The sequence below is a fragment of the Schistocerca cancellata genome, chromosome 2 (assembly GCF_023864275.1).
Source record: "Schistocerca cancellata isolate TAMUIC-IGC-003103 chromosome 2, iqSchCanc2.1, whole genome shotgun sequence".
NCBI lineage: Eukaryota > Metazoa > Arthropoda > Insecta > Orthoptera > Acrididae > Schistocerca > Schistocerca cancellata.
The window spans coordinates 252769663-252796090 of record NC_064627.1 but is presented as its reverse complement, the minus strand read 5'-3'; positions in this window follow the sequence as shown (position 1 = coordinate 252796090).

The following is a 26428-nucleotide window of genomic DNA, read 5'->3' as shown; positions in this document are numbered from 1 at the left end:
TTTTTCTCTCGTTTACAACGTGTTTTCTTTTAATAGTTCGTGCTACCAACTTATTTCAGTTTTTTGGTTTTGCGTATGTCAACCTGTTTTGCTCGAAATGAGTCGTAACAGTGGATGCATATTCAAAAAAGTGAGGAAATATCGAATTTCAAGTGTAAAAGGTACAGGGGATTTAATGAACAGCGTTACAGATGCTGTTCCTAAGTGTGAAGAACAATTTTCGACGAAGTCACTGTGTTTTTCGAAGAAGAAAATTAGTCAATGTTGTTCCTGAGTTTGCCATGGTTTGCCACTTGATGTTTTAGATTTTATAAAACAAACTTCAAGGTATCTAGCCAATCCTGAACTACTGAAAAAATGTGTACATTGGAAAACCCAAAATACAAATGAGAGATACAAAAAGAGTATTGTCCAAAAACAGTATTGTGTCCTCAATTGTTGCGAAGATAGCTGCATGTGATGCCTGTCTAGTGTTCAACAGTGGAAATGTAGACAGGAATATAAGTGCCTGCAGAAACTACGCTTACATCCACCCACGTGAATTCTGAAGCATCGATGAAGCCCAACTGCCCAAAGCTCAGGCAGCAGAAGAAAAAAATGCAAAAGTTGGCTAGGTAAAGGAGGCACGGGAAGAAATTACACCAGGAAAACGAGGAGCAGAATAAAAACAATGGCTGTGGCAGCATTGGTCACTAGAGGTATAGCAATATTGTCAAAAAATGAAATAAAAACTTCAAATGTGAATTGCCGTAAACTGACTTTTTTGAGCTGTAATGTACCTTTCCTCAGGAACTATAAAATCTAACATCCTGAAATTTGGCGTAGTTCTGGAGAATCATTACTGAATAATCCTGTACAGCACTTTTTCGTTACGTTTTCTCTGAGATAAGTTCTCCTTTAAAATTTGAGAGGAATAGAGCAGTCCTGGGTAACACAAAACTGAAAATTTAAATTCAAAGCAACTATGACTTTAAACAAAAATCTGTTCCACATTTTTTATTAGCCTCTTATGTAGATTTAAACAGTTGAACTGAAGTTTTATTGCTTGACTGGTTTACAAGAAAAGTTACATTATAGAAACAATGGTAATTAAAAATTCAAATCCTAATAATATATGTTGATGCGTATTTTCAAAAAAAAATTTCACAGAATATGAATCATTATGTTGTACATAGTAGTCTCAAGTTTTACTATTTAGCTGTAATAGTTTTGGAGATACAAGTGCTTAAAAACAAGAATGCATTTTGCCATAGTCTGTCCTTAATACAGCTAGTCTTCTGGGGCTAATAACACTGTAATTTATTTAGGTTACCAGACAAGAACAAAATCTCTCATATCATCACATTCGCTGCTATGCTCGCGACGAGTTACTAAACCTTAACTCACATCAGTGTGTCTATCATCCTGCTCTGTGGGAAAGTGAACCATCTCATACGTTGACCCCTTTTCGTTCGTAACTTCTGTTCAGTCCATCCCCCTACACCTTTCAGAATGAACCCCCTAACGTCTCAACATAGCCTTAATTTGCGTTAACATTCACGCAAATAGACAACAAACCAAAATATCCAGTGCACGACATTTGTTAAAAGTTTTAAAATTTATGTCCGCTTTCTAGTCTTCCGATAAAGCTTGTTACATCAGTTTGCATTAGTAACTACCATCCTCTTCAAAACTGATCCACAACGCTGTTAGCAACGCCAGATATCAATACACAGAAAACATGGAATGTGGTGCAGGAACCATATCCATATGAACAACAGCAACAAAAACCACAGCTAAATAAAAGAGACAACCAATGATTAGTAAATTCGCGCCAGCGTCTTTTCTACCGTGGAGTCAAAATAATTGGAGAGAAAGAAACTGAACTTTATTAAATGCTGACTGCCTCTCAGGGTCAATAATGGGAGATATTATGCACGGGTTGCCATGTTATGCGAGGTGCTGGTGTTGAGAGGTGGACATGGCGCCCAAATTCATTGTAAACATCTATATTATTTACGCTAATACCCTCAATCCCCTTTAACTACCACAGTTCCTATCACGCGACAGACAATTTATGGACGAAAATAGGTCAGTTTACGTTTTGTGCCCTCCACATACTTCTGTCTATGATAATTTAATAGCTGATAGGTCGCATCTGGCAAAGGGCGCTGATAAGAAAGGAGTAATTCAACTATTAAATAATACAAATATTTTGGTATCACAAAGTGATTTATTGCGAGAATTCCTAGAGTATTACAACACACCAATATTGAATGGAATATAAATAAGAACATTGATGTCAGTAATGGCTCTTGAGCAAAAAAGTTTGACGACCACTGCCGTAGACTGTTTCGTACGAAAGTGAGCTCCTAAGGTGTCTAGGATCGCGCCATCGAAGTGGAGCCATGGCTTCAACAAATTCAGCACTGCGGGAACCTTACATAAGGCCGGTATTACACTATCAAATTTCTTTGTCAAAGATTTGATCAAAGATGTGATCCAATATTCCGTCCAATATATTTGACAAAGATCTTTGACGTAGCGCTAGAAGGGGTATTACACTGTCATCAAAGTTTTCGTCAAAGTTCAAGATGGCTGTCAACAACTTGTTATTAACCACAGCAGTTGTACGTACCCCAATTGCATTGTGTGCACATGCGGAAAAGAAGTGGGGGAAAAATGGAACCATACATACGAGGTTGACAGTCTTAAAGTCCTGGGATTACAACTTGATAATAAATTCAGTTGGGAGGAGCACACCACAGAACTGCAGAAACGCCTTAACAAATCTGTATTTGCAATTCGAGTGTTAGCAGACATAGGCAACATGAAAATGAAAAAGCTTGCATACTTTGCCTACTTTCATTCCATAATGTCATATGGGATATTATTTTGGGGTAAATCTTGAAGTCAAACAAAAGTTTTCAGTCCAAAAGCGTGTAATACATATTATTTGTGGAGTAAATTCACGGACGTCCTACAGAAACCTCTTCAAAGAACTGGATATACTAACTACTGCCTCTCAGTATATTTACTTCTTAATGAAATTTGTCGAAAATAATATATCTCTTTTTCCAACAAACAATTCAGTTCAAACATGATCTGCACAAGGACTTAAAAGCACTTACTATAGTTCAAAAAGGGGTCCACTACTCAGGAACACTCATCTTCAATAATTTGCCAGGAAACATAAAAAATTTAGTTAGAAATAAAGATCAGTTTAAAATGAGCCTGAAAAACTTTCTACTAGCCAACTCCTTCTACTCCATTGGCGAAATTTTTAATAGAAACAAATGGTGTATTGTATTTATTCATACTATTAGTATTGTTATTTCAGCTTAAAAAAATCGACATGTTCCACATCTACGAGGATCTCCTCAGCACGGATCTATGGAACGAAAAACTAATCTAATCTGGGTGAAGCCGTGGGTTTTACGGCGACACGATAAAAGCATTCAACAAAACTTGTTACGTGAGCTTACAGTGGAAGACGTCAAGTCGTACATCAATTACTTAAGAATGGATGAGCATACATTTCTGTATGTGCTCAATGAAGTGTATCCTCATATCACAAAGCACAATATTCACTTAAGAACTGCTACATCTTCAGAAGACAGGTTCGCTGTAACACTCCGATTCCTTGCTACAGGAGAAGGTTATGTTATGTTAGGTTAGGTTAGGTTAGGTCAGGTCAGGTCTCCAATCTTCTTAATCTATTTTTGTATTCAGGGTGCCTCACGTTGTAAAGCGCCTCATCAGCTTCAGATATCTTTATTAATTTTGTAGTTGTCGGCACACACCAATTGTATTTACCGGCAATGGTTATAAAAACAGTACAGACGACAGAACGCTGCAGCGATGCTAGCGCTCCATATGGTAACATGTCACATTACAGTGAACAGAAGACAAGCGGTTTCTTTGATCAAATATACAGCGAGGCCCTAGATTTGATCAAATATTGGACGACATTTGACAAAGTCCCTATTACACTATCACATATCTTTGACAAAGATATTGGACAAAGATATTGGACAAAGAAATTTGATAGTGTAATACCGGCCTAAAGAATGTGGTCCTATCAACCTATCCCTTCGGATGAATGTTTTCGAAATACTGCTTTCGTTCTGGATTCTGTGGACAACTTATTTCACATCAGTCATTTAATCTTCAACAGCTTTCTGTAATATTACGTTCCAACATCGGCGCATCCGACGCTGCAATACACTCTCATAAGAACCATAATTATAGTTAGCTATTTTATCGAGTGATAAATCGTGTCTCTGTACCCCCGTACACAGGTCATAATTACAGCTGGCCAGAGGATAAACGTATTCACCTTCCGAGGTAATCTTTTATTTACGAGGGTGATTTTACGAGGGGGGGGGGGGGGGGTAGCCTCCGAGACAGTGTGTGCAGGGTTCGTACGCCCTGCTTCGGTACTGAGAGACTGATCTCCGGCTGACAAAAGATTGTTTTATATTAAGAGCTGTTTAGCTCTCAGGCACAGCTGTTGAAAAATCCAAAATAAAACGAGAAGACAGTTCGAGAGTGCATTTAAGAGAACAGACTTCGAAGTCTCGCAATAGAAAATGTGTTGGGGACAGTAAAAGCAGATGTACAGTTATTCTTCGAAGCCCAGAGCAGGCTTCGCCGTTGACGTGACAATGGCACAATGCCGGGCGACCTCCACTGGAGAAAGGGTAGAGCACCTTCAAAGAGCAGATCTAGAGCAGACCCGCAAATCCGTCTCGTGAGATATGTCGGCATTGTGGGCGCTGACATCATCTGCTTCAAAGGCTGCTACGGTATCATCTCAAGCTGACTTCCATTGGATTCAAGTTAAGCGTTCCTTCGCTAGGCGCATTACCGTCTTCTGAGCAACAGAGAGCGTAGTAGGCTGGTTCGGTATAGAATGGTGGTCATGATCATCACATGTTATGGCTATTCCGTGACGTACTTAGTTCGTTCACTGCTTCGCTGTTTATGAATCGTCTATCTCGTAAAGCATTCGGGGAAGAATGGTAGATTTTATCCAATATTTCGTATCCAAAAACGTTTATCGCCCTTCTGTTATGCTTCTACAATACATAAACCAGAAGTTTTTACTTCTATTTCTTAGAGAAATTGCCTTTTCCCCATCTATTCACTTACTTCCTTTAATGCCTCGTACGATCTTGCACTTTGACCTCGTTATCTCTGGAAACGTTTCTTAACAGCACATCTTCACTGCTTGCTGTTTATCGTTTATTTCTATCGAATTATTCAACCACAGTAAAACAGTTAGTGGAGAAACGGTTTTCTGGGCGCACTCTTTTGCCTTGATATTCAGTTATTTGTTGTATAAAGGGTGATTCTGTGATGATTTTATAATCTTTCAGTGATAATGGAGAAGGGCAAATGTATAGATTTCGGGTTCGATTCCCGGCGGGGTCAGGGATTTTCTCTGCCTCGTGATGGCTGGGTGTTGTGTGCTGTCCTTAGGTTAGTTAGGTTTACGTAGTTCTAAGTTCTAGGGGACTGATGACCATCGATGTTTAGTCCCATAGTGCTCAGAGCCATTTGACTCTAGTCCGGGAACGACCGAGTCGAAAGTTATATGCGAAAATCGTTCTAATACTTGTAGCAGTGGTCCTCTTCTATTGCAAGCCCTATGGGTTTCATATTTTGGGGGAGGTAGTATGGATCAAATAGAGAAAAAAGTCAGTAAACATTGGCTCTAAGATGCGTACCTTAAATCTTTACAGTTGTGGGCCCTTGTCCGTCTTTGCTACTGCGAAGCACATTTATTCTGCTAAACAAGTGCTCGTAGCTCTTAAGGTATGCGTTTTTGGGCCCATATTTACTAGCTTTTTTGTCTTTTGTCTTTTTTTGATCATGTTACCTCCTTACGAAATATGGAAAGCAAAGAGCTTGCAGTAAAAGAGTTCCACGGTCACAGGTATAAGAACGAATCTGACTTGTAACATTGGAATCGGTCGTTACCGGACGAGGATCCTTGACCTCAAACTGATACATTTATCCTTCTCCATCATTCCTGTAAGCTGGTAAATTCATGACGGAATGACTCTGTTTAGTGGATTCAGGAAAGTACGTTTGGCAGTGGTTTTACGCTCACTGTTATCGGGGCTTCAGAGATGACTATCCATAAGCTGAAAAACTGTATCACCTGTTCAGTTTTGGTTGTTACGAAAGTCACGTTCACGGTGATTCGCTAATCACGCTTTCTACTAACAGTTTTTGTTTGTTAACATGTTTGTTTTCAGTTTAAACTTTATTTCACCTTGCCTCTGTGTGTTATTTTTACTTCCACAGGAAACAAGTATGATGAAAGAAGCAGCCTTTTCTCGATTGTAGCCGTTCCTCCTCTTCCATTACTCTTTATTGAAGACTAATGTTTTTTATATAGGTCCCAGATCAAGCACATATCTTTTCATTCGATTTCCACTCACTGTAGAGATGAGAAACTTTGTTTTGTGTTTTGTTGTTGTGGTCTTGAGTCCGGAGACTGGTTTGATGCAGCTCTCCATGCTACTCTATCCTGTGCAAGCTTCTTCATCTCCCTGTATCTACTGCAACCTACATCGCTCTGAATTTGTTTAGTGTATTCATCTCTTGCTCTCCCTCTACGATTTTTACCCTCCACGCTGCCATCCAATACTAAATTGGTGCCTCAGATGCCTCAGAATATGCCCTAGCAACCGATCCCTTCTTCTAGTCAAGTTGTGCCACAAATTTCTCTTCCTTCCAATTCTATTCAATACCTCCTCATTAATTATGTGGTGTACCCATCTAATCTTCAGCATTCTTCTGTAGCACCACATTTCGAAAGCTTCTATTCTCTTCTTTTTATCTCTTTTATTCTCTTCTATTTATCGTCCATGTCACACTTCCATACATGGCTGCACTCCATACAAATACTTTCAGAAACGACTTCCTGACACTTAAATCTATACTCGATGTTAACAAATTTCTCTTCTTCAGAAACGCTTTCCTTGCCATTGCCAGTCTACATTTTATATCGTATCTACTTCGACCGTCATCAGTTATTTTGCTCCGAAAATAGCAAAACTCCTTTCCTACTTTAAGCGTCTCATTTCCTAATCTAATTCCCTCAGCATCACCCGATTTAATTCGACCACATTCCATTATCCTCGTTTTTGTTGATGTTCATCTTATATTCTCCTTTCAAGACACTGTCCATTCCGCTCAGCTGCTCTTCCAGGTCCTTTGCGGTCTCTGACAGAATTACAATGTCATCGGTGAACCTCAAAGTTTTATTTCTTTTCCATGGATTTTAATTCCTACTCCGAATTTTTCTGTTGTTTCCTTTACGGCTTGCTCAATATACAGTTTGAATAACATCGGAGATAGGCTACAACCCTGTCTCACTTCCTTCGCAACCACTGCTTCCCTTTCATGGCCCTCGACTCTTATAACTGCCATGTGGTTTCCGTACAAATTGTAAATAGCCTTTCACTCTCTGTATTTTACCCCCGCCACCTTCAAAGTATTCCAGTCAACATTGTCAAAAGCTTTCTCTGAGTCTACAAATGCTAGGAACGTAGGTTTGCCTTTCCTTAATCTATTTTCTAAGATAAGTCGTAGGGTCATTATTCAGCACGTGTTCCAACATTTCTACGGAATCCAAACTGATCTTCCCTGAGATCGGCTTCTACCAGTTTTTCCATTCGTGTGTAAAGAATTCGTGTTAGTATTTTGCAGTGGTGGCTTATTAAACTGATAGTTCGGTAATTTTCACATCTGTCAACACCTACTTTCTTTGGGATTGGAATTATTATATTCTTCCTGAAGTCTGACGGTATTTCGCCTGTCTCATACATCTTGTTCACTGGATGGTAGAGTTTTGTTAGGCCTGGCTCTCCCAAGGCTGTCAGTAGCTCTAATGGAATGTTGTCTACTCCCGGGGATTTGTTTTCACTTATTCAGTCCTCTGTCAAACTCTTCACGCAGTATAATATCTCCTATTTCATCTTCATCTTTCTCTTCCATTTCTATAATATTGTCCTCAAGAACATCGCCCTTGTATAGACCCTCTATATACTCCTTCCACATTTCTGCTTTCCTTTCTTTGCTTAGAGCTGGGTTTCCACGTGAGCTCTTGACATTCATGCAAGAGGTTCTCTTTTCTTCAAAGGTCTCTTCAATTTTCCGGTAGGCAGTATCCATCTTACCCCTAGTGATATGCGCCTCTACATCCTTACATTTGTCCTCTAGCCATCCTGGCTTAGCCATTTTGCACTTCCTGTCGATCTTATTTTTGAGACGTTTGTGTTCTTTTTTGCCCGCTTCATTTACTGAATTTTTATATTTTCTCCTTTCAACAATTAAATTCAGTATCTCTTCTGTTACCCAAGGATTTCTATTAGCCCTCGTCTTTTTACCTACTAGATCCTCTGCTACTTTCACTATTTCATCTCTCAAAGCTACCCATTCTTCCTCTACTGTATTTCTTTCCCGCATTCTTATCAATCTTTCCCTAATGCTCTCCCTTATGCTCTCTACAACCTTTGGTTCTTTCAGTTTATCCAGGTACCATCTCATCAATTCCCACCTTTTTGCAGTTTCTTCAGTTTTAATCTACAGTTCATAATCAATAGATTGTGGTCTTAGTCCACATATGCCCCTGGAAATGTCTTACAATTGAAAACCTGGTTCCTGAATCTCTGTCTTACCATTATATAATTTATCTGAGACCTTCCAGTATCTCCAGGCTTCTTCGTCATTGGTCTTCTGCATGTCAATAAAAGCTTCGAAAGGCTTAATTTCTTCTTCCCAGTGTTGGCGGCAATGCTCAGTTTTCGCAGCCAGTTCTCCTAACAGATTTAAAACTAAACTAATCTTCCTTCAAGTAAAGTTCTATATCATTTTTTCTGTTATTAGTACTGTTTTTTAAAAGTATGGAATAGGAAACAAGTTCTTTTACAACTACTACATTGCAATTTACTTCCATTTTTTCAACAGTTCGCTAACTCTTGAAATATCCATGACAACGTTATCCATCATTCTGAGACAGAGTGATAGTAATACATAATATTTAGTGCTAATTTTAGCATTCGTGCTGAACTGACAAAACACAGTTCACCGCTTTTCTTGTGATGAAACAGGCTACTCCCCGGTTCCCAGTTAAATGCGACGCGTGCTACCATTGTTCAAAGAATATATCGGCAAGTAGAAATAAATATCTTACCTGGACCAAAATGGAATTCTTGACTAGGACAGCGATTGTAGAAGTTCTGGTTTGAGAAGTGGCCTACTGTGACTGCTGTTTCTGAGCTGAGTTCTGCAACAACTGAGCAATCTAGCAGTGCGCCGGCCAGAGTGGCCGTGCGGTTCTGGGCGCTGCAGTCTGGAGCCGAGCGACCGCTACGGTCGCAGGTTCGAATCCTGCCTCGGGCATGGATGTGTGTGATGTCCTTAGGTTACCTAGGTTTAATTAGTTCTAAATTCTAGGCGACTAATGACCTCAGAAGTTGAGTCGCATAGTGCTCAGAGCCAGCCAATCTAGCAGTGCGAATAATATGCTGCAATGACGTGAGACAAAAAATACACAGTGTGCTGGCACTTTAAAGGCAGGCATTTTTCCTGAAATTTCAACGGAATGTGTTTGTTTACTGCTGGAAACTGTTCCAGAGGAAACAATCTGTCCGATCCGTTCTAATGAAACAACCGCCGCAACATTTCATTGGACTAAATAGCCGAGACAGGGAAAGTAGTGTGCTGAAATTGTTTCTCTCACAAACAGCGCGAACGACTGCCCACCCCACCTCAAGTGACCCAATGCAAAAAGTGCCTTCGGCCTTTAAAAGAGCGCGTTCATCAACTGAACGGTTCTCTTGTTTCCTCCTGTTACCAACTCCCTGCCATTCTCGGCTGCGTTTCCAAAACAGTTTTCAATCTAGCACACGGTTCGGGCCCTCCACTGTTGCCGAAAAAAGATTAACTCTATTTTCTCTTTGTTTTTATTTCTTCTTTTCTATCGAAGTTAACAAAGAGCAGACACACGGATCCTCTACCACTGCTGAACAATGATATGTTTCTTTACGTTCAAGAGTAGTCCGGCCAGTTAACTATCCCAGTATTTGATCACTAACTACCACAGCATCTAATGATACTGCAAGCAAAGTAAGAGAAACAGTCATTATCTTAAAGGTGCAAGTCATTCAGGAGATAGAGATGGTAATGACTTTATATTAATGTGTACTGGCTTGCGCTAAAAACATGATGCAATTACTGAGATTTATGCGGATGACACTAAATTGTCGTATTATCTAGCCGTCTTGAACATGAGGAAATACGTCACTGAAGGTGAAGGACGAATCTAATAAAGTAGTTTGGTTGGTTCACGGTACGCCGAAACCATGGTGGCAAAGTGTACCCAAGAGCAACTAAAGAAGCGTAAGTTATATTGAAACAATGTCGCTGCGAGTGATATATCGTTCCAAAAAAACATTTTTTCTCATTACAGAAACGAAGGATTCTTTGATGAGCAAGAGATCTGTATCAATCACTATCCAACTCGCAGACTAGCGAAATTTCAAAATTCTCCAGAGAAAGTAACATTTCATATTTTTGTGTCAACGTCCTCTTTCTTCCAATGTAGTCGGGAAGTAGCCAGTCCATAGTGAAGTACAATGTGTCTAGCATGTCAACTTTCTCACGCCTGTTTTGCGGGAAACGCGCGTATTAACAGACACGTGCTAACATGTCTTTGTATGCACGACCACAACCCTGTTCCTCAGGAAAACTCTGAAGAGAACAAAAGGAAAGCAAAAGGGTGCCAAATGATGCAATTGTTAGCTTCAGCCCTACTGCATGCAAGACCAGAACGAAATATTTTACCAGAACCGAGCCACTCGAGGTGTTAGCATTGGGCATTGAATACCAAGTAGATAATAAACATGACAGTCTGCGCAAAATAAGATAAGCCAAACAGACAGTTTCTATATCGAATGGATACGCATAGTGATAAGGCACAGCGGTACAGGATTTTCTCCGTCCTAGTATTCAGATTCATGTTTTTGACAGTGTTCATATAAAATAAACACCAAATGTCAGTAAGCTTTCTTCAACAAGGACTTTCCCATTCAGGTTCAGTCCTAGCTGGCAACTACACTCCTGGAAATGGAAAAAAGAACACATTGACACCGGTGTGTCAGACCCACCATACTTGCTCCGGACACTGCGAGAGGGCTGTACAAGCAATGATCACACGCACGGCACAGCGGACACACCAGGAACCGCGGTGTTGGCCGTCGAATGGCGCTAGCTGCGCAGCATTTGTGCACCGCCGCCGTCAGTGTCAGCCAGTTTGCCGTGGCATACGGAGCTCCATCGCAGTCTTTAACACTGGTAGCATGCCGCGACAGCGTGGACGTGAACCGTATTTGCAGTTGACGGACTTTGAGCGAAGGCGTATAGTGGGCATGCGGGAGGCCGGGTAGACGTACCGCCGAATTGCTCAACACGTGGGGCGTGAGGTCTCCACAGTACAACGATGTTGTCGCCAGTGGTCGGCGGAAGGTGCACGTGCCCGTCGACCTGGGACCGGACCGCAGCGACGCACGGATGCACGCCAAGACCGTAGGATCCTACGCAGTGCCGTAGGGGACCGCACCGCCACTTCCCAGCAAATTAGGGACACTGTTGCTCCTGGGGTATCGGCGAGGACCATTCGCAACCGTCTCCATGAAGCTGGGCTACGGTCCCGCACACCGTTAGGCCGTCTTCCGCTCACGCCCCAACATCGTGCAGCCCGCCTCCAGTGGTGTCGCGACAGGCGTGAATGGAGGGACGAATGGAGACGTGTCGTCTTCAGCGATGAGAGTCGCTTCTGCCTTGGTGCCAATGATGGTCGTATGCGTGTTTGGCGCCGTGCAGGTGAGCGCCACAATCAGGACTGCATACGACCGAGGCACACAGGGCCAACACCCGGCATCATGGTGTGGGGAGCGATCTCCTACACTGGCCGTACACCACTGGTGATCGTCGAGGGGACACTGAATAGTGCACGGTACATCCAAACCGTCATCGAACCCATCGTTCTACCATTCCTAGACCGGCAAGGGAACTTGCTGTTCCAACAGGACAATGCACGTCCGCATGCATCCCGTGCCACCCAACGTGCTCTAGAAGGTGTAAGTCAACTACCCTGGCCAGCAAGATCTCCGGATCTGTCCCCCATTGAGCATGTTTGGGACTGGATGAAGCGTCGTCTCACGCGGTCTGCACGTCCAGCACGAACGCTGGTCAAACTGAGGCGCCAGGTGGAAATGGCATGGCAAGCCGTTCCACAGGACTACATCCAGCATCTCTACGATCGTCTCCATGGGAGAATAGCAGCCTGCATTGCTGCGAAAGGTGGATATACACTGTACTAGTGCCGACATTGTGCATGCTCTGTTGCCTGTGTGTATGTGCCTGTGGTTCTGTCAGTGTGATCATGTGATGTATCTGACCCCAGGAATGTGTCAATAAAGTTTCCCCTTCCTGGGACAATGAATTCACGGTGTTCTTATTTCAATTTCCAGGAGTGTAAATATAGGCGCGAATTTTTTGGAAGCCTCAGATGCATGAGATTACAAATGAAAACAGGAGTAGGCGTTATGGGGAAAGGTAAGTACACTTATAGTGGTTAGGGACGCTCTGCCCAGAAGCGCGCGACATCAGTTACATCAGGAGTTCGCTGACATGATACCCTCGAGTCTTGAAAATTAAACGGAGCTTTAACTCTGTTACCTTCCTCAAATGTAGACATTATAAATTTAGCCCTGACTGTGACTGTGAAGACCAACAGCAAAGAAAAATAATTATTGGGAAACTAATTCTGTACTACCATTAAATGATCCAAGAATTCTTGCACAGTAGAGGTAGGGGACCATTTACATTTGACACGAGTTACAATAATGGAAAAGTCTTGATCATAAATTTTTCTCTTAAATGTTCCACGGTTTGGAAAATCATCGTCAGACCTAAGCTTTTACACAATGTACAGAAATTATGAAAAATAAGTAACACATACCAGTATGATGCATGACCGTCATAAACACTGTGTACGCAGCTATTTCAATACTTATATGTAGATCCAGTTTTAGGCTCAAAAAACTGAGCGCATGGAATATAGATTACACAATTCTCATTTCATAAAGATTACTGATGTCATTACAGTTGTCAGTTCAATGAATCGAAGTGTCAAACTGCCTGTAACCGTGTAACGTGTTAAACTGCCAAAGAAGTAAACTACACCGATAGATGGCGTAAGTATTAAACAAAGACAATTCGCATCGACGAATACATATAATAAGGTTACTTTATCCGCAAAATGACGTAAGAGCTGTTATGAAAGGAGGTTTTTTTTAAATGCTGTCGTTGCATAAAAGAGAAACTGTGATTTCAAGACGGCATTTAAAAAATATCTTCTTCCTTAAAAGTTCTTACGTCGTTCTGCAGAGAAATTAATCTTAGTATATTTATTCATCGATGCTAATTGTCTTTGCTTAATGCTTAAGCCATCTGTCGGTGCAGTTTACTTCTTTGATATTTTAATACATTTCAGGCAGTTTGAACCTCGTACTCATTGAACTGACAACTATATTACAATGTTTAGTGTTTATGAAGTGAGAAATGTATTATGTACAGTCACTTTTTCAGCTCTTTGAGCCTAAAACTAGATGCACGTGTAAATCCTGAAATAATTGCGCCTAAGAAATATATCGATCACTTTCTTCTTCTATTTCTTCTTACCGAGCGAGGTGGCGCAGTGGTTAGACATTGGACTCGCATTCGGGAGGACGACGGTTCAATCCCACGTCCGGCCATCCTGATTTAGGTTCTCCGTGATTTCCCTAAATCACTCCAGGCAAATGCCGGGATGGTTCCTCTGAAAGGGCACGGCCGACTTCCTTCCCCATCCTTCCCTAATCCGATGAGACCGATGACCACGCTGTCTGGTCTCCTTCCCCAAAACAACCAACCAACCTGTTTCTTCTTGTTGTTTTTCACTTTTCATATTGAGGCCGACGTTTTCAATACTCTGCCTCCATGCATTTCTGTTTCTAATTATCTCCCCCTTCGGAAAGTATCAAATTTGGCATAGTTAGCGAACACGTTTCTCAGACATTGGCCCTACTGCAATTGGTCGTCCATTTCTTCTTATCAAATATAATATTCTTTCAATTATTCTCTTTAATATCTTGTTATATACCATATTCTCCAGCTGTTTCACTATATAGGGGTAATTCATTCTGCAACTCTCCGTTTTTACATCTTCGTGACTGAAATTTAAATTTCAAAGTGCGACGTGAAAACTGTACAATTAACGTAGCGATGATTACTTTGTGTAGAGAAAGGAGCAAGGACTCTGACGGAGGAATTTAATACCTGAAATATCTCCGTATTCATGCTTGCCGTTACAGGTTTGAACACGGAGCCCAAGTGCCAGTTGATAACCGTCTGTGTGTTTTTAGGATTAAAATTTTATTTGAAACTGTGAGTAAATTTCTTTTTATCATTGGGGTGTAAGCTAAACCTGTTATGAAAGGCAAGAAACGTAAACCACACTGGAATTTGATGGCGGATGTAAATAATGGGCCACAAACGACAAGAGCTGTTATCAACGAAGTTATCGAACCTCATGCCATTAGCCGCTTAGCTGTGGAGCTGAATAGTGCTCAAAACACTGACTACTCGTCTGGTTGCCCTTGCTAACATGTGTTAGCATTTTCACACAAGACTAATTGGACAGTCGGTAAGAATACGTACCGACACACAGATATCCTGAATCAAAACTCTACGTGACTGTTTAAGGTCCGTATTAGCGAAACTTTCGTTTAACTTTCTCTGTGTTATATCCCATTGTTTTCCGCTTTCTGCTACACAATGGGACTATAAGAAATCTAGAGTCACTGAAGGATAACTGTACACACATGCCAACATTCAAATTGAAGCACTTTCGTCTCCGCCTGATCACTGCTTGGATACGAAATGAGGAAGCGCACTCCACGTGTAGCACATGAGAAACAGATACATACACAACTGGTTAGTACATACCGAACAATGAAATAAGCAGTGTTAATTCCCTACCTGACTGAGAGAGCTATGAATAACGCAATTTTGCCATCCAATATGTATCTGTTAGTAAAGATGCATGGAACTGCAGAAAAAAGCTACAAATTTTAAAATAATTTGACGCAATACATAACTAGTAAAGCCTCGAATCAAATTACCATGTATAAAACATCTTCGAACGGCTAGTTACTTTACAAAAGAGTTAATGTGTTAAATATTTCACTTTCAGCATGTTAACAAGAAAGAAATTGCGAAAGGTTTCAAACTGTACTTAAAGTTTATTGGAAGTAGTTAAGTACTCTCCTTATAAAACACAGGATGAATATAATCTGCGTATTTTGCGCTCAATTTTTTTAAATAAAGTTACTTTCTCACGGACCTCAACGTTTTTGACGTTATATCTCCTGAACGATGTGTCGTACAGTGTTACAATTCTGCAGATATACTCAGTGATATACGTAAATACTGTGTGTGAAGTGTTATTCGAATACAATTAGTAGTAAAGCAAGAAGTAATAACTTAAAACTTCAAGCGTGATAAAGTTTCACCGAATGTCACTTTGTTTTTTTTTCACGCATTTATTTCTTGTGATTTCATATCTCCAGAAATCTACTCTGTAGGAATCAGCATGGGTTTCGAAAAAGACGATCGTGTGAAACCCAGCTCGCGCTATTCGTCCACGAGACTCAGAGGGCCATAGACACGTGTTCCCAGGTAGGTGCCGTTTCTTCACTTCCACAAGGCGTTCGATACAGAACCCCACAATCGTTTAATGAACAAAGTAAGAGCATATGGACTATCAGACCAATTGTGTGATTGGATTGAAGAGTTCCTAGATAACAGAACGCAGCATGTCATTCTCAATGGAGAGAAGTCTTCCGAAGTAAGAGTGATTTCAGGTGTGCCGCAGGGGAGTATCGTAGGACCGTTGCTGTTCACAATATACATAAATAAACCTTGTGGATGACATCGGAAGTTCACTGAGGCTTTTTGCGGATGATGCTGTGGTATATCGAGAGGTTGTAACAATGGAAAATTGTACTGAAATGTAGGAGGATATGCAGCGAGTTGACGCATGGTGCAGGGAATGGCAATTGAATCTCAATGTAGACAAGTGTAATGTGCTGCGAATACATAGAAAGAAATATCCCTTATCATTTAGCTACAATATAGCAGGTCAGCAACTGGAAGCAGTTAATTCGATAAATTATTTGGGAGTACGCATTAGGAGTAATTTAAAATGGAATGATCATATAAAGTTGATCGTCGATAAAGCAGAGATTCATTGGAACAATCCTAAGGAAATGCAATCCCAAAACAAAGGAAGTTGGTTACAGTACGCTTGTTCGCCCACTGCTTGAATACTGCTCAGCAGTGTGGGATCCGTACCAGATAGGGTTGATAGAGGAGATAGAGAAGATCCAACGAAGAGCAGCGCGCTTCGTTACAGGATCATTTAGTAATCGCGAAGGCGTTACAGAGATGGTAGATAAACTCCAGTGGAAGACTCTGCAGGAGAGACGCTCAGTGGATCGGTACGGGCTTTTGTTAAAGTTTCGGGAACATACCTTCACCGAGGAGTCGAGCAGTATATTGCTCCCTCCTAAGCATATCTCGCGAAGAGACCATGAGGATATTAGAGCCCACACAGAGGCATACCGACAATCCTTCTTTCCACGAACAATACGAGACTGGAGTAGAAGGGAGAACCGATAGAGCTATTCAAGGTGCCCTCCGCCACTCACTGTCAGGTGGCTTGCGGAGTATGGATGTAGATGTAGATGTAGAAATATTCAAATGTGTGTGAATTCCTATGGGACCAAACTGCTTAGGTCATCGGTCCCTAGACTTACACACTACTTAAACTAACTTATGCTAAGAACAACACATACATCCGTGCCCGAGGGAGGACTCGAACCTCTGGCGTACCTCCAGAACTACGTCTTGTACAGTGATATAATTTTGCCGGAACATTCAGTGGTACATGGGGTACTGTCTGCAAACTGCGATGCGAAACAGAGTCGGTAGTAAAGGCGTCATACATTAAAACATCATGCCTCTTGCTGAAGTCTGAGTGCATGAACAGCGAAAATGTAGTAAGCGATAAACTTTTCCCCTTTCGTCATTATGTGGTAGGTGTCAAGAAGAAAAAGTTTCGTAATAGTTTTGAAATGATGTGTAAAGTTTATGGAAGTCGCTCATTTTCGAATACTGGATGTACATGTATGTATGTAGTAAACCGGGTACCTAGAAACGACGGACAGGCTTCATCCCTCAATGTTTTACAACTCCACAACAGGCCACATCAGTCCAACCCACCCCACCGTCGCCCCACACTGAACCCAGGGTTAGTGTGCGCTTCAGCCCGCAGTGGACCCCCATGGAAACGTCCCATTCCAGACCCAGTGTCAGCCCCAAATGTTTGCGTAGTAGAATAACTATGATGTACATGTACGTGGAAAAGGTGTTTGCGTAGCAATCGCCGACACAGTGTAGCTGAGGTGGAATAAGGGGAACCAGCCCGCATTAGCCGAGGTAGATCAAAAACCGCCTCAAAAACCATCCACAGGCTGGCCGGCACACCGGACCTCGACACTAATCCGCCAGGCGGATTCGTGTCGGGGGATGTATACAGGGTGGTCTATTGATAGTGACCGGGCCAAATACCTCAAGAAATAAGCATCAAACGAAAAAACTACAAGGAACGAAACTCGTCTAGCTTCAAGTAGAAAACCAGATGCCTCTTTGGTTGGCCCGCTGGATGGCGCTGCCATAGGTCAAACGGACAACCACTGCTTTTTTTTTTAATAGGAACCCCCATTTTTATTACATTTTCGTGTAGTACGTAAAGAAATATGAATATTTTAGTTGGACTACTTTTTTTGCTTTGTGATAGATGGCGCTGTAATAGTCACAAACGTATAAGTACGTGGTATCACGTAACATTCCGCCAGTGCGGACGGTATTTACTTCGTGATACATTAACCGTGTTAAAATGGACCGTTTACCAACTGCGGAAAAGGTCGATATCGTGTTGATGTGTGGCTATTGTGATCAAAATGCCCAACGGGCGTGTACTGTGTATGCTGCTCGGTATCCTGGACGACATCATCCAAGTGTCCGGACCGTTCGCCGGATAGTTACGTTATTTAAGGAAACAGGAAGTGTTCAGCCACTTGTGTGACGTCAACCACGAACTGCAACAAACGATGATGCCCAAGTAGGTCTTTTAACTGCTGTCGCGGCTAATCCGCACATCAGTAGCAAACAAATTGCGCCAGAATTGGGAATCTCAAAAACGTTGGTGTTGAGAATGCTACATCAACATCGATTGCATCCGTACCATATTTCTATGCACCAGGAATTGCATGGCGACGAGTCTGAACGTCGTGTAGAGTTCTGCCACTGGGCACAAGAGAAATTACGGGACGATGCCAGTTTTTTTGCACGCATTCTATTTAGCGACGAAGCGTCATTCACCAACAGCGGTAACGTAGGCCGTCAAAATATGCACTATTGGGCAACGGAAAATCCACGATGGCTGCAACAAGTGAAACATCAGCAACTTTGGTGGGCTAATGTATGGTGCGGCATTATGGGAGGAAGGATAATTGGCCCCCATTGTATCGATAGCAATCTAAATGGTGCAATGTATGCTGATTTCCTACGTAATTTTCTACCGATGTTACTACAAGTAGTTCCACTGCATGACAGAATGGCGATGTACTTCCAACATCATGGATCTCCGATACAGAGCTCGCGTGCGGTTGAAGCGGTATTGATAGCATATTTCATGATTGGTGGATTGGTCGTCGAAGCACCATACAATGGCCCGCACGTTCACCGGATCTGACGTTCCCGGATTTCTTTCTGTGGGGAAAGTTGAAGAATATTTGCTATCGTGATCCACTGACAACGCCTGACAACATGCGTCAGCGCATTTTCAATGCATATGCGAACATTACGGAAGGCAAACTACTCGCTGTTGAGAGGAATATCGTTACACGTATTGCCAAATGCATTGAGGTTGACGGACATCATTTTGAGGATTTATTGCAGTAATGTGGTATTTACAGGCAATAACGCTGTAACAGCATACGTTCTCAGAAATGATAAGTTCACGAAGATACATGTATCACATTGGAACAACGCTGTAAGAGGATGCGTTCTCAGAAATTATAAGTTCACAAAGATACATGTATCACATTGGAACAAACGAAATAAAATGTTCAAACGTACCTAAGCTCTGTCTTTTCATTTAAAAAACCTACCTGTTACCAACTGTTCGTCTAAAATTGTGAGCCATATGTTTGTGACTATTACAGCGCCATCTATTACAAAGCGTAAAAAGTAGTCCAACTAAATCATTCATATTTCTTTACGTACTAAACGAATACGTAATAAAAAATGAGGGTTCCTATTTTAAAAAACGCAGTTGATATCCGTTTGACCTACGGCAGCGCCATCTAGCGCGCCAACCAAAGCGCCATCTGGTTTCCCCCTTCAAGCTAGACAAGCTTCGTTCTTTGTACTTTTTTCGTTCGACGCTTCTTTCGTGAGATATGTAGCCGGGTCACGATCAATGGATCACCCTGTATAGTCATGATAATTTGAGCGCCACGAGTTACGCCGCCTCGATAAAAACACACGTTTTCTAGATGAAGTATTTGTCTTACTGTGTTAAAGTTGTAAGGTTATACCTGTTAATGAGAAGATCATCACGACACTTTAAAATTGTAAATTAGGCCAATAATTACGCGAAATACTGAAAATTAGACTTTTGTTGCCCTTGAGGAAGTCCTGCAACTAGAACTGGATTCCGGGATAGCGCTTTTGGCAATAGAGACAAACAAGTTTTGGACAAAAATATGGAAACACCACGACAAATGCTTGCTAGAACATAAATACAGAGGCTAGACAAGCCTGCAGCTGGCTCTCTGGTACTTCGCCAAGAACGGCACCTGTGCAGTGCATTCAACATGTTGCAAGTATCAGTCGTTTCATTTATTTTATTTTATTTTACACGTCTAGTTCCGTAGCACCAAACTGAGGAGCAAATCTCCAAGGTCATGGAACGTGTCAGTACAGGAAATTACAACCAATACCACATAAAATAAAATGTTTATGGATCCAAAAAAGGAGAAGCCATTAGTTTACATAAACGTTGTCAACGATACAACATTGGGATCAGATTAATTTTTCAAGGAACTCCTCGACAAAATAAAAGGAGTGACACATTAAGAAAATTATCAGTATCGATCTGAAAACGCGTGGATTATTGATAAGATTTTTGAATTCTTGTGGTAGCTTATTGAAACTGAATGCAGCAGTATACTGCACACCTTACTGCACAAGAGACAAGGTAGCGCAATCTAAAGGCAGACTAAATTTCTGCCTAGTATTAACTAGGCCAAAGCTGCTAATTCCTGGGAATAAGCTGATATTGTTAACAATAAACGACAGTAAAGAGTATATACTTTACTGGCCATTACTATTGCTACACCACGAAGATGACGTGGTACAGAAGCAAAATTTAACTGACAGGAAGAAGATGCTGTGATATGCAAATGGTTAGCTTTTCAGAGCATTCACAAAAGATGGCGCCTGTGGCGACACCTACTACGTGCTGACATGAGGACAGTTTTTAACCGATTTCTCATACACAAACAGCAGTTGACCGGCGTTGCCTGGTGAAACGTTGTTGTGATGCCTCGTGTAAGGAGGAGAAATGCGTACCATCACGCTTCCGACTTTGATAAAGGTCGGATTGTAGCCTATCGCCATTGCGGTTTATCGTATCGCGACACTGCTGCTCGCGTTGGTCAAGATCCAATGACTGTTAACATCATGTGGAATCGGTGGCTTCAGAAGGGTAATACGGAGCGCCGTGCTGGATCCCAACGGCCTCGTATCACTAGCAGCAGAGATGACAGGCATCTTAACCGCATGGCTGTAACGGATCGTGCAGCCACGTCTTGATCCCTGAGTCAACAGATGGGGACGTTTGCAAGACAACAACCATCTGCACGAACAGGTCGACGACGTTTGCAGCAGCATGGACTATCAGCTCGGAGACCATGGCTGCGGTTACCCTTGACACTGCATCACAGACAGGAGCGTCTGCGATGGTGTACTCAACGACGAACCTGGGAGCACGAATGGCAAAACGTTATTTTTTCGGATGAATCCAGGTTCTGTTTACAGCATCATGGTGGTCGCATCCGTGTTTGGCGACATCGTGGTGAACGCACATTGGAAGCGTGTATTCGTCATCGCCATACTGGCATATCACCCGGTGTGGTAGTATGGGGTGCCATTGGATACACGTCTCGGTCACCTCTTGTTCGCAATGACGGCACTTCGAACAGTGGACGTTACATTTCAGATGTGTTACGACGCGTGGCTGTACCCTTCATTCGGCCCTGCGAAACCCTACATTTCAGCAGGATAATGCACGACCGCATGTTGCAGGTCCTGTACGGGCCTTTCTGGATACAACAAATGTTAGACTGTTGCCCTGGCCAGCACACTCTCCAGATCTCTCACCAATTGAAAATGTCTGGTCAATGGTGGCCGAGCAACTGGCTCGTCACAATACGCCAGTCACTACTGTTGATGAACTGTGGTATCGTGTTGAAGCTGCATGGGCAGCTGTACCTGTACACGCCATCCAAGCTCTGTTTGACTCAATGCCCAGGCGTATCAAATCCGTTATTACGGCCAGAGGTGGTTGTTCTGGTTGCTGATTTCTCAGGATCTATGCACCCAAATTGAGTGAAAATGTAATCACATGTCAGTTCTAGTGTAATATATTTGTCCAACGAATACCCGTTTGTCATCTGCATTTCCCCTTGGTGTAGCAATTTTAATGGACAACAGTGTACATCGAAGTGTCGAAGAAACTGGTACACCTGCCTAGTATCATGTAGGGCCCCCATAAGCACGCAGAAGTGCTGCACCACGACGTGGCGTGGACTCGACTAACGCCTGAAGTTGTGCTGACACCATTAATTCTCCAGGGCTGTCCATAAATCCGTAAGAGTACGAGGAGGTGGAGATCTCTTCTGAACAGGACGTTGCAAGGCATCCCAGATATGCCTGATAACGTTCATGTCTAGAGAGTTTGGTGGCGAGAGGAAATGTTTAAACTCAAAAGCGTGTGCTACTGAGTCTCCAACAGAAGCGAGAGACGTAGTCAGACGGATGTTCCGCTATGTAGTCTCTACTTAAGAAGCGCCAGTAGTTCCCGGCGATGGCATCCCCCCAAACTGCCTACTTCTGCTATCAGTTTATAGTATTTAATTAAATTAAATTGCTGTCTTCTTGTGTCAGTCAGTCTTGCTTTATCGTAAGCTACTATTTCCTTCCTGTCAGCTTCAACTGCAGTTGTTGATTTATGACCCGAATAAACAGTTTGTTCACTTCCATTACTATGTCTTCACTCTCCGGGGAGTAATATGATTTTCTCTGGCTGAGAATGTGATCACGAAAACAAAGCGACCTTGCACAGAAGCGAAACGTCTAAGAGTCCAAAATACTGTAACCACTGCCCAGTTAATCAAAGCATCAGGTTCACCATGTTAATTTGTCCAACATGGCGGCACGCTTATGTATGATCTAGATATTTGTATATCTAAAAACTGATGATTGTATGTAGTTGCAGGGAAAGTGGCATGGAGCTGCGATAGTAGTGATGCTGTGAACGTATTGATCACCTCTTAGGGGTGAATGATAACAGTGATAATCTGCTACTTGATCTTGTTGCGGACATGTTAATAAGTAGATACGAAGTTTGTCACGTCAAACAGCCCAATACAGACGCGCACACACACACACCACACACACACACACACACACACACACACACACACACACACACACAGAGTTCTGGATCCAGAAACGTGACTGGCCAGCCCATGCGCGACGGTCATGCTACATTAGTAGCTGACGTCATGCAGCCAACGGGCGACGAGACCCGCTAGGACTCGAACCGAGGCCTTCGGAACGAGTGGCCCGGCCTTCACCCACTGGCGAGCGGTGACGTGGTTGCGGCGCACCTGGATGCAGCGATCCTACTTCTCTTGCAATCTCCGGCCTCTTTCACTACGATATGTTCCTCGGTGCCGGCTGTAAACAACTTGTTAAGCAGCTAATATGTCCCTCCAAATGGAAAAACACGAAAGATGAGTGTAAGACTTAATGCTGTAGCATTAGGTGTTCTGGCATGGGAGAAAATGGAAGCGATAAACTAACTGCCGCTCTCGGAGGAAGCAACACGATGCTGCAGCGACGATCACAGTACCGAAGATTCGACGCTGTCTGTAGGCTGGATTCATAACAGCGAAATCTGAAACCAACGCTCCGTTATTTCATCACGAAACGAACTCTATCCCACACAGATGTACAGAGGCGCTCTACAGCTGCGTAAACATACTTCAAGCCGCGTAACAGTGCATGAGGGAGGGTACTCTGCACAAATATTGTACAATTTCTGACCCAATCCGTCTTGAATTAGCGAAAAAAAGGCATCTATAAGGCTCTAAGCGCACCCTGATCCCTGCGAGAGATATATGAAGCAGGCTCAGAACTGGCGAATCGAGCTGTTTCGAATACATAGCCCCTTTAAATTTATCCATAAAAGCTTTGCGAGAATTTCGTCGGCTTTCTTGCACGGAATCCCTTTTAAGTACTCCAGTAACACATGGTGGTCATAAAGTCTCGATCCATTTCTAAGAAATGTATTTACATACTACACGTGCATATTTATTATCAACCTATGTATACATTTTCAGTGCTCTTCAACATGGCCTCAGACCATTTCGAAAAATCGTCGTTGAAGTGTAGATATGAATACATTCTGAAGTACATCTTATGAAATAGCAGATGCTGCGTCCCGGATTCGAGCTCTTAGATTCTGTAAATCCCTCATCTTTGTTGACTTTATGTACCCCTAGATGAAGAAATTCATATGTGTCCAGTCATTGGCGAAGGCCACAGCCTTGTTTAAGCTCTGCTTATCCATCTGTTGGCGAAATTTCAATTTAGAAATTGGGTCTTCCTCCCTATGAAAGCGACGGTAGAGATTGCTCTAGCCTGTTGTAACACAACACTGTCAACAGTACCTTGTTGCTGATGCGTGATTCCAGCAATTACTCCCTCACGTCAAGGTAAATGCCCATAAACTGGAGTGTTTGTTAATCCAATTCACTTTTGGTGTATCTCTTTGCTATTCAGTAGTAGAGTGAGATGGCTCATCACCCAGTTCGTAGCAATTATGTTTTAAGTTTATTAAGTTTTCTTCAGATGTGGAATGTAGCGTCATCGGTAAACAAAATCCAATTCATGAGCTGTTCGTTGTGTGCAGTCTCTATCGGATCATAAAACGCAGCTCAGCAAACTGTGTAATCTTTATCGTCCAATTTTTAAAATATCTGAATATCGTACGCTTTTTTCTTTAGCATAAGATGTATAACTCTCAAAATCGTTGATTTTTCGCATTTTTAGCTCGTTGCTTGACACACACTTTGAATTAACATACTATAAAATACAACAATGATGGTGAATATTCAATGCTCTTTAATGAAAGTGATCCGGATGGTTCAGAAAGCGCAGGAATTTAAGTCCTAGTGGAACAGAAAACACCATTACGTCCACCAACTACTGCATTGTAGGAGAGAGTAATGAAGAGGGAAACGCTTTTCCTATTACTACGAAATGTCTATAACAAAAACTCGATTTCAGCCATGCAAAATTTTGATGGAACCCAGAAATTTTTTTGTGACAGAAAGTATCTGCTGCAGTGCTTGGAAGAAGAAGAAAGAAAAATTCTAAGGAACTTTCTGTGGCTTGAAAGGTAGACAAGCATACGAATTATGATCAAACAAGAATGTGTAAATCTAGAACACTTACTCAGCAGTTATGTACCATATTGCGTGTTTTACCAATTGTTAACAGGCTGTTGTTGACTTTAGGTGTATTCTGTGTGTATCTGCAACACATATCGTCAATCATGAACCTATATGCACTTTATCGCTACATTTTCGACGTATTTCACGACCACTGCAAATATTTACCTATGTTATACCTAAATGTACGTTAATGTTTCGACGATGGCCGCGAGGAACCGCCTCCTGACAAGTTCTTTTTTTTCCTTTATTGCACTTCGAGTCCCCAAGGGGGGGGGGGGGCAGGCTGGCAGCTGTGTAATATGCTGCTCTACAGCCTATAGAAAAGTTAAAAAACATAATGAGAATATAAACAAACGAGAAAAACAGACGATAAAACGGTGACATTGTAAAAAAACTGTAAAATGGAGGAAAGTTGTGGAATTTAAAATATAGAAAAACACAGCAGTGACGATGTGGATGAAGACAAAAAGTAGACAGGCACAATTAAAAAAACACGGCGACAGTCTGGTTTCTGTTCGCACGAGATAAAAAACACAACTAACGGCAGTATGGTGGCTGTTCGCAACGCTGATAGAGGATGCACAACAATGAACACTCTCTCACAACAGCACTATACAGGTGACACGGCGGCAGATGGTGGGGAGGGGGAGGACCTGGACCTATGAGGGGGAAAATGGGGGGAGGAGAGGAAAAGAAAAAAAGGGAGCGGATGTAGGGAGGGGACATAGAAACAGGCGGCTGCGCAGACGCGAGAAGGAGTGGGAAAGGCAGTGGAGGGGAGAGCAAAAATGACTTAGGGGAGAGAAGGGAGGCAGAGAGAGGGTAGGTGGGGAAAAAATAGGATGGAAGGGGGGGAAGAGGCAGCCTGGGGAAAGGACAGATGAAGGGAGGGGGAGGTGAGGATCAGAGTTGATAGGAGGGATAAATGGGGGGAGAGAGGGCATCATCCAGGAGGGGGAGTCGACAGAAGCCACCTTGGGAAAGGAGATGAAGGGTGTAGAGGTGAAGGGTAGGGGGGACACAACGGTGAAGGCGCAGCAGAGGGCAGAGGTTGAGAGGAGCAGCCAGGGGATGAGGGGGATGAAGGCGGTGGGAGGTGTAGAGGATGTGGATATGTTCGAGGTTCGAGGAAAAGGAACAAATGGGGGAAAGGACTCAGGTCGTAAAGGATCTGCGTGGGGGATGGGAGGTGTATATGGGACGTGAGGCGGAATGCATGGCGCTTGAGGATTTGGAGAAACTTATTGAACGTGGGGGCCTGACAAGTTCTTGGTTTCCACCTATATATTTCACCTTTATCCTGTGATTTTAATTGTTAAATTTCAATGTTTCGAGTAACTTGTATCGCCTATATAACACTTTCAAATCATGTGACTGCGGTAGCTGATTGGTACTGCCACTTGCCATCTTTTAATATAAAGAAACTGAATAGATCTTGATTACAACCATAAAAA